Source organism: Neolamprologus multifasciatus, chromosome 22, assembly GCF_963576455.1.
Source record: "Neolamprologus multifasciatus chromosome 22, fNeoMul1.2, whole genome shotgun sequence".
In the NCBI taxonomy this organism is placed as follows: Eukaryota; Metazoa; Chordata; class Actinopteri; order Cichliformes; family Cichlidae; genus Neolamprologus; species Neolamprologus multifasciatus.
In genome coordinates, this window is record NC_140459.1 from 22,382,271 (window position 1) to 22,392,418 (window position 10,148).

At 38.2% G+C, this 10,148-nt stretch overlaps 1 long non-coding RNA gene across 1 annotated transcript; it reads left to right on the forward strand.

Moving 5' to 3' along the window:
* Positions 1–3,188: 3,188 nt before the first annotated feature.
* Positions 3,189–9,460, forward strand: LOC146493511 (uncharacterized). Its single transcript, XR_014872086.1, has 2 exons — positions 3,189–3,219; positions 3,282–9,460. It is a non-coding gene; the product is annotated as an uncharacterized LOC146493511 (long non-coding RNA).
* The last annotated feature ends 688 nt before the right edge of the window (positions 9,461–10,148 follow it).

Sequence of the window (10,148 nt, forward strand, 5' to 3'; positions counted from 1 at the left end):
ACAGAGCTCTTAAAGATGTCGAAGAAGCTCCTTTAAGCAATTACTGTGATGTTCCTCCACCTCCAAAGAAATGTCAGAAGGAGTCCGAACCACAAAAGAAGCGCGTATTCTCGGAAAAGTGGTTGCAGGAGGTGAGCTGGCTTCAAACAAATGATGAACGCACAGAGATGTGGTGCAGAATGTGCCGTGAAAATTTAATAAATGACAAATTAATAAAAAGGCATGAACATTTTTTTTGTATCGAAAAAATATCGAACCGTGACACCAAAGTATCGAACCGAACCGAACCGTGAATTTTGTGTATCGTTGCACCCCTAATATATATATATATATATATATATATATATATATATATATGTGTGTATGTATGTATATATGTGTGTGTGTGTGTGTGTGTGTGTGTGTGCATTTAGGAATGGTGCTCCTGCATTGTTGTTCTGCATGATTTCTGCCTGCTCTTACCATGACAGTGTGACAGGTGGCTGGTCTAGGACAAGATGTGTGGGCGTACACGTTTGCATTGGTAACCTAAAGAACAAATCTAATAACTACACTTCGAAATGTTGTTTGATTTATCACCAAAATCTTCATAATTCACCCCCTAAATGCAAATGTATTTCATGTTTTTTGTCTGGTATTGTTTTAATGACCTTATATACAGTGCAAATGTGATGTGATGTGTGTGTATTTGTGTGTAAGTGAGGCTGAAGTCTGACTGTCTGACAGCAAGTTGTATTCCTTGCAGGGTTTCACAAGCTAATGTTGGCTTGACATTTAAACTTGGGTGACAGAGTGGGTGTAAAAGGCCAACAGCAGCTGCGTACAGCCGCCATTCTGCAAAATGTACCAAGCTTTAACTACAGATAAAGTCTTTCTCAAGAAGACTTAATGTCAAGAGGCACTCTAGCACATAATGTGTAGAGATATATGATGGGAAATCCTTTCACGTCCTCACGACACACGGATGTTTTTTGGTTCTAAGGTCATTAGCACTTGCTGTTGGGGCAAAAGATAATGCTTTTAGGCTAATAGAGTTATGGATATCACAAAGTGAGTTGTCTACAAGAGTGTGCTTTGTTATATATTTATATATATATATATATATATATATATATTTTTTTTTTTTTTTTTTTTTTTTTATATATATCTATATATAGAAAAATGTTAATCCAGAAGTAACACTTGGGACTAAAAAATAAAGCCAAAGAAGTGCAGAGTCCTCAAATTTACAAGGCTGTAACTGTATTTGGTTTCAATGCAATTGTATTCATAAGACTGTGAGTACTGTCTCACTGTCACTGTAAAGGCAATGAAAAAACAAGAAAAAAAAAGCACTCATATCAGGTAGAACACTGAGCAGAACACATCTGCTTGATGCCGACTGATATGGAAAGATGGAGAAAAAGAGCGGTAGGAGGGAAGAGGAGAATGAACTGCAGAGAACAGACAATCAGAAGCAAGAAGACATATCTGCAGTAGGACAAAACATTTTAATTTATACACAGAAATCAAAGGATTAATTACACAGACGGTCAATGTGTATACATTATCCTCATAAAGTTATTGTTAATAACGGTTCACTGGCAATGAGGCATGAACTATGCCAATAATGACTATTGTTTATGTCTGTCTGTCTGTCTGTCTACCTATCCATCCATCCAGTACTGTTACTATTAAAGGTACATTACAAGAAGGGTAGAAAAGTGCACATTTTATTGGGAATGGGCAGCTGTAAACAATACACCTGCAGGAGGATGGTGGAGCCTGTAACTCCACATCAGGCCAAAAATACTATCACTACTGCAGAGGGAGGGAGAGGACAGGGAGAGAGAAAAAAGGACAAATTAAGGGACAGACAAGACACATGCAGTAGTTGCATATAAATGCATGGAAAGTGACAGAAAGGAGAGTGGAGTTGCTCAGTGCATCATGGGAGGTGTGCAGCAGCTCTGGCTTATAGCAGCATAGCTAAAGGACAGTTTAGGGTCACCAAAGCCAAATTAAACTATAAGCTTCAGCTGAAAGTAAAGTTATAAGTCCAATCTTAGAGCTAAAGTAGGGTGCTTGTCTATATTGTGTGACTAATGGACAAAACTTTTTTTTAGATTTCTTGGGATTTTTGCAACCTGTCAAAATCTGTTAATAGCAATAAGAACCAGGTTGTCAAAAAAGAGCAAGTGCTCACCCACAACTGCTTTAAACAGATCAGCATGACAGATAACGCTCTTGCCATTGCACTAGCAATGCAATGTTTACAGATAGCTTAAGCAAAAGATGTGATCAGTGTTAGCCAGTGATGGATCACACCTTTGTCTGTGCTGCATCACAACCCTCTCCTAAAATGTTTGCATAGGTACTAGAGATGGCATGATACCACTTTTTTATGACCGATACCGATACCAATATCATAAATTTAGATATCTGCCGATACCGATATGAATCCGATATAGTGTGTTCTTTAATCAATAAAACTGTTTTATTTTTTAATTTCTTGCTGTATTTTGTATAAGTTCATACTCAAGTTAAAAAAAACAACAACAATAAAGCTATTCTGTTAAACCTGTATACAAAAAAATAGTTCAGTTTTGCAATACTGATCAATCTAATAAACTTAAATCTACACCATCCTCCCTATACTGGTATTTTAAAGAGTACTTAGCGTAAATATTAAGCAACCTAACTAATAGGGTTCCAATTCCCAGCAACAAAAAAATAAAAAATAAAAAATAGGGAACCATCCCTCATGCGAGGTGGCTGTAGCTCAGGTGGTAGAGCAGGTCATCTACTGATCGGAAGGTTGGTGGTTCGATTCCTGGCTTCCCCTAGTCTGCATGCCAAATATCCTTGGGCAAGATACTAACCCCAAATTGCTCTCCGATGCATCCATCGGAGTATGAATGTGTGTGAATGTTATCTAGAAAGCACCTAGAGAAATGTGCTTGGGTGAATGCACAAGTTGTGTAAAGCGCTTTGAGTGCTCAGAAGAGTAGAAAAGCGCTATATAAGAACCAGTCCATCATGCTCCACCTCATGATGCTTAATCGACATAATCAACCTTAATTTGATGCAGCGTGGAAAAAAAATGCACAGAAATCAATTCTTTTTCAAGAATAATTAAATAGATTCAACATCTTTCTTCAACAGAATTGCAGACTGCACAGATGGTGCCTTCCCAAAGGAAAAAGTACTATAGCTTACTATGGTATATTAGACGTAATAGTTGCTATATACGGTAATGGATTTCTATACATTTTACATCAGATTAAAACTTTGGGTGTAAGATTCGGATAATTATTTATTAAGAGCTAGACATTTTAAATGAGAATAAGAAAGAAAAGTATGTCTTTGTGCCCCCTTTTCCCTGTTAATGCCCTATCGGCCCCCCTGGCTAAACTTTGCTAGATCCGCCCCTGCACAGTTACCAGCCGTCAGCTGCATAGAAAAGGATCCTGGTGTACAAATTAATATTAAATAAATTCTAACAACAGCTTATCAAGCTTAAACGTGCTGCTGTTGTTCAGCCGCTGATTTCCTCTTTCTGGTGTGAAGTGGGACAAAAACAAACAAGAGCGAAAAGCCGATCAGCTGATCATTAATCAGTTTCACAATTGCAGTAGCAACAGGAGAGAGAGAGAGAGAGGGGCAGTCGCTCCATATATCGGTTGTTAAGCTTAACGCTGGAATGCTTTACAAACATTCAGAGATGAACTTACACACTTGCTTTACTTCTCTCTGGGATAACTTTGTCGGAGATGAAATGGTGGGTTGTTAGCGAGGCTCCAAATGCTCAACCAGACCACCAACAGTTCTCGCATGCCACAGCCGCTCTATCACGTGATGCATACTGCTCCGACTTGCTAACGTTATGAGGCGAGTTACGGCGTGTCGCAAGTTTTGTGAGGTGCTTTCGTGATATTTAATGGATCGGATTACATTTTTTATTTCTCTCCGATATCCGATCCAGTAATTTAAGTCAGTAAGACTGATACCAATACATAATATCGGATCGGTCCATCTCTAATAGGTACACAGATGGTACTTGGGAGCAATAGATAAATGGAAGAAGTATTTTTTTTTTTAGGACCTGCAGTCAGCGCATTACTGAATAAAAGCTGTATTTGCTTTGAAACCTCAGAAGAAAAATTGTCTCATGATGTATTTTACAATGCACTCTATTAATAACAAGAGAGTGAAGAACTAGCATGCCTGCAAGTTTCCTAATTGCTAGTAAGATTTTATTGATGGTTTTTAAAGCATTAGACAGTATAGCCTTTGGCTGTAATTCACACCTCTCACTTGTGAGATAAGGCACAGTTTCTTTTCTTAAGGCCAGGCCTTTTTTGTTCCAAAGTTGAGTTTGACAAATAAAGGTGATCAGCCTTATTCCATCAAAACCTCCATGCTCCTGGAACAGTGTGCCTGAGGAGAGAACGGGCAGCTGAATCAATATATTCTTCTGAGTTAGTTTGAGAAACTTCTGCAACTTGACTTTTTATGGAGTTGTACTAACCCAAACATACACGTCTTTTATTGTAACCAATTCTTTGCTGTTACATGCCCTATGCATTCAAACCTCTGTGAGGTGTTATTAAACTTTGACTGTCCTCTTTCTACCCTCATCATCCCACTTCAAAAAGGAAGAGTTATCAATCATCTTTATTTATTTCCCACTGTTCGTCTTCATTGCAGTGCGGTGATAATAACGCCTCACAATTGGTTTTATAATAGATTTTAAACAGTCTTTTGCCTTTTATAGTGTTGCACAGCTTTTCATTTACAAATTGGGCCTGTGGATTCACTGCATAAGGCACTGGCAGGGTGTAAAAGCTGTTATGTGTTTATCACAGGTTGGCTCAGCAATCAGTCACTCCATAAAGAATGAACAGATGTGCTTTACAGGGTCATAAAGTAAAATCTGACTGCTAGACTTTTACTGGAACTTGTACGATTTCAAATGAACCCAGGATTCTTGCATATTAATGAAATTCTTTGTAAAAGGTGACTGCTCATTTCTAAATGCATGCAACTGAACTCTTGTTGTGAAAATTTGCTGGTATTGCTGCTGGCAGGAGTAGTGTCTGATGTGGGCCTGTCTGATCACTACTGTGTTTTCTTTGAAAGTAAAATTTCAGCCCACACAAATATATCAACAGCAGTGATCACAAAACGGTGTATAACTGAATACAGTAGTGAGATATTTAACCAGGTCTTCCCCTTAACACCTGGCCTGTCCAGAGGTTCAGTCAATGAGCTCGTCAATAGCTTCAATGCTAAAATGTTAAATGTAATGGACACTATTGCTCCCATTAAGGTGAAGGTTATCAATAGAAGGAAAAAGTCTCCCTGGAGAAACTCCACATTGGTGAAAAATGAAAAAAGAGAGTGTAGGAAAGCTGAGCGCAGATGGAGAAAAACAAACCTCCAGGTTCATTATGACATCTATAAAGAGAAACTTCACAATTATAATTTACAACTGAGGAGTGCAAGGAGGTCCTACTTCTCTGACATCATCACCAAAAACAGTCATAATGCTCGGGTCGTATTTTCTACAGTTGACAGGCTAACAAACCCTCCTGTGTCAGTGGCAGCTAAACTTCATTCGACCATGGCCTGCAATGACTTTGCAAAATTCTTCACAGAAAAAATCCAAAAGATTAGACAACCAATTGGTACATCAACAGCAGATTCAGGATATATACTGTGTCCACCAAAAAACAGTTTAAACACCATCAAACAGTTTCACCCTATTAACAGCAAAGACCTGGAGGACATCTTAGGTCAGCTGAACTCCTCCTCTTGCTGTTTAGATGTCCTGCCAACAAGTTTTTTCAAAAAGGTCTCAAAGACTTTGGAGTCAGACCTGTTACAGATTGTCAGCCTTTCTTTAATGGCAGGTGTGTTTCCAGAACCACTAAAAACTGCTGTAATTAAACCTATACTGAAAAAGGACAACCTTGACAAGACACAAATGAACAACTACAGGCCGATCTCAAATCTCCCATTTTTAAGTAAGATCATTGAAGAAGCAGTTTCTCAACAGCTCAATTACTTCTTAAAACAGAATAACTGCTATGATGCCTTCCAGTCAGGTTTTAGACAGAACCACAGCACTGAAACCGCTCTGACCAAAGTGTTTAATGACATATGTCTGAATACAGACAGTGGAAAAATGTCAGTCTTAGTTTTACTGGATCTCAGTGCAGCATTTGATACAGTTGACCACAACATATTACTCAAACGACTGGAGAACTGGGCAGGTCTTTCAGGAACTGTACTAAACTGGTTCAAAACATACTTAGAAAACAGGAAATACTTTGTATCAATAGGTAACTTCACATCTGAGCAGACAAGTATCACATGTGGAGTTCCCCAAGGTTCCATCTTGGGACCCCTTCTGTTTAACATTTACATGCTCCCACTGGCACAGATTATAAAGAACAACAAAATAAACTATCATAGCTATGCAGATGACACACAAATATATATCACAATGTCACCAGGAGACCGAGGCCCCGTACAGGCTCTTGGTAAATGCATTGAGGAAAGTAATGACTGGTTGTGCCACAATTTTCTCCAGCTAAACAAAAACAAAACTGAAGTAATAGTCTTTGGTGCCAAAGAAAAACGATTACAGGTCACCAGAGAACTTCAATCTATACACCTAAAAACCACAAACCAGGCGAGAAATTTGGGTGTAGTGATGGATGCAGACCTGAACTTAGAAAAACACATTAAGACAATAACAAAATCAGCTTACTATCACCTTAAGAATATTTCAAGGATAAAAGATCTGATGTCTCAACAGGACCTGGAAAAACTAGTCCATGCATTCATCTTTAGCAGGCTTGATTACTGTAACAGCATCTTTACAGGTCTACCTAAAAAATCAGTCAGACATCTACAGCTCATTCAGAACTCTGCTGCTCGAGTCCTCACTAAGACCAAAAAAGTGGACCACATCAGTCCAGCTCTGAGGTCTTTACACTGGCTGCCTGTCCGTCAGAGGATAGACTTTAAAGTTCTGATGCTGGTCTATAAAGCTCTGAATGGTTTAGGACCAAAATACATCAGTGACCTCCTGACCCAGTATGAACCTTCCAGATCCCTCAGGTCATCTGGATCCAGTTTTTTATCAGTTCCCAGAGTCAGAACCAGATATGGAGAAGCTGCATTCAGCTTTTATGCTCCATATATCTGGAACAAACTCCCAGAAAGCCTCAGATCAGCTGAAACACTCAGTTTATTTAAATCCAGGTTGAAGACTCACCTATTCTCAGCTGCATTTGAATAAAACACCAAATCCACACTTTTAAGCTTAAATTTCAAAACTTATATTTTAACTACTGATTTTATCTACTGTTCTGATTTTATCTACTGTTTTTTTAATCAATTTTAAATCATGCTTTTTATTGTTTTTGTTTTTTAATGTCTCTGTAAAGCACTTTGAATCACCTTGTTGTTGAATTGTGCTATATACATAAACTTGCCTTGCCTTGCCTATTGGACTAAGAATGAGGTCTGTCTCCTAATTTCTGCGTTTTGTATTGCAGGCTGTAATTAAAGCAATTGGGCATGTCTTCGAAAAAATAGCCACTAGCTGCAGTTTTTACTCACCCATCTGCCGAACTTTACTTCTTGGAACCTCAGAGGTATTTGCAGATATGTGCGTAGGCAAACAAAGCAGTTAGAAATGATAATTACACATTCCCAAATGTTTGGTTTCTTTCATCCTCCTTAATTTATTTGTGCTTAGCGCTCCTGAATATGCAGCATATTGAAGTTTAAAACCTTTTCTTTCTTAATGAATGATAATGGTGCAACATGAGACTTTGACTTGGGCTATTGAATTTAATTAATTGGATGAACAAGAGGCAAGAGTTATGCTAATGGTGATTGATTGGAGATCTTTAAAAACAAAAGAAAATGACTTTCCTGACAATGGCTCATTTATTGGACTGAAGTAATCTGAAGCATGATGGTAACTCTCAATATACTGTTTGGCATCAAATGCAAGGGCTGAAGAATAATTCAAGCACAATTATATCGTGGTCTTTGTTTCCCTTTTTTGCTGTTTTACAAACTCTTCTCTGCCTATTATTATACATTTTGCACATGCATTAATAGCAGCTCTTAAGGTGCCATGTTAATGTCAGCATATGTTCACATATCACTTGCTGCTATTAACATCATGATAATCACAGTACTGTAATGTTTTATTTGTGGCCCAGAGCAAAACTCTTAACTGTTGACTAAATCCCTTTCTTTTGATGCTTTCTGTCTTTTGTTCTTTTGATTCTGGTGCTACAACAGCTATGAAAGCTGTACAATGTATCTCAAACATGGCACACAGCTTGTTGTTGATACTCGGCTTGCTCTTGAGCTCAAGAAGAAGCTTACACAATTTAATTAAAACAATGCTTCTATTTTTAAATATAAATGTTATCATTCAAAGTCAACAATGCCCTGCTCATAGTTTCAAACATGAACAGACAGCTGCTCGGCATCTCACTGAAAACTGTCACACAACACCCGATATGTCTTGATGAGCGTTGATAGTGAAGCTTACCATCTTGTTACATCTTGTTAAAATCATAAGCAATAACAGTAAGTAAGCATAAGGTGTTTCACCTGTAATAAGATGTTTTTTTCACACTTTGGTATGCGTGAAATACACTGCAGTTTCTTAAAATGTAATCCTTATTCATTTTTCACACGACACGCCTCAGGCATTTCTTTGTTGTTTTGACTGTCAGCCAGTCTTCATGCATTCAAGTTTGTGAAATGAGCCACTCTCCCTCAGTGTAACTGGCAGGTGAGTTGTAGAATAAGTTGATGCAAATTAAAAAAAACAACAACAGTTAAGGTCACTTATCACTGTACAGGTTACCTGATAGTTTACCCTTTATCTCTTATGGGGTTTGTTAAGATCGAGTTGGAAAGGCTAACAGCATGAATGCCCTCCTTTACTCAAAGTCAGTAAAGAAAACTGGCAGACTTACAAACAGATACCATCAGTACATGGCCCTGATATCAGCTTATTGTGGGGTAAGTTTGGGTAAGCACATAAGACAGATTAGAAGAAAGAGGTACCTCCCACGTTATTATAACTCCCTAGTAAATGGACTTCATCTTTTTTCATTTATCAGTTATCAGTTTCAGTTATCTTATGATCTGTAAAGTTAAAGTGTGTAAAATCTGACCACTAGATGCCAGTCAGTTGCAGACTGCAATCAATATTTTGCAGTCAATCATCAGTCAAACTATGAATAGCTTTGTTTTCTCACCCCTCCCATTCCTAGCTAGGGTGGCAACTTTAGAACAAACAACTCTGGCCGCAGTTCATCTGCAGTAAGTGTAGGCTGTCGGCCTGCTTTTTACCGTAGCTGTCAAAATACCAGGTATCCACATCTCTTCAGTCTGGAGTGGGCTGTAAAACTTTGTGAAAGGAGTATGATAAAAGCTAATGAATATGTGAAACTTCTGTGCAATGTCAGTGATACTGAGGTGAGTTGTTGAGGATATCCTAAACTTTTCTCATAGTAAGCACTGTTCTTGTAGGTCGCTGTTAACTGCTCTTTGCCTCTGTTAACTGCTCTTAGCCTGTCTTAGCGGCTGTTAGCAAGAGTTAATGATGTTTCTTTTGGTGTTTTTGAAAGTGGGTCTAATGTTGTTGGGCTTAGCAAATAATTTTTCATACCATGCAAGAATGTAATCAAACTGTTTATAAGAGGGAAAGTGTGATTTTTTTAGGACACTTGAGCCTAACATTAGCTAACATTAGCTATACTATTACAAGTATTCTTCCAGCAGCTTGACTTCCTTAAACATGTATAGCGTTATTTTTGTGCCACTATTCTGAGCGCACGTAAAAAAATTTGCAGGCGCAAGTGTTGCATTTTGAGGAGAAATTTATTTTGAGCGAAGAAAAGCTGAATTTGAGTGAACAGAATTCATTGCTGCGTGCAGAAAATGTATTTCAGTGTTTGCTATTATTCACACACGCACAATAGCAGCCCATCTCGCTCAGTTTTTGCATTTGCGCTTGCTCACAATGTGTTGCTTGCGCTCTCAACATTTCTGCCCGTGCGCGCTCAACTCTTTCTCTACACCGTTATATTTGTGCCACAAAACCAGCCAATCACAGACTT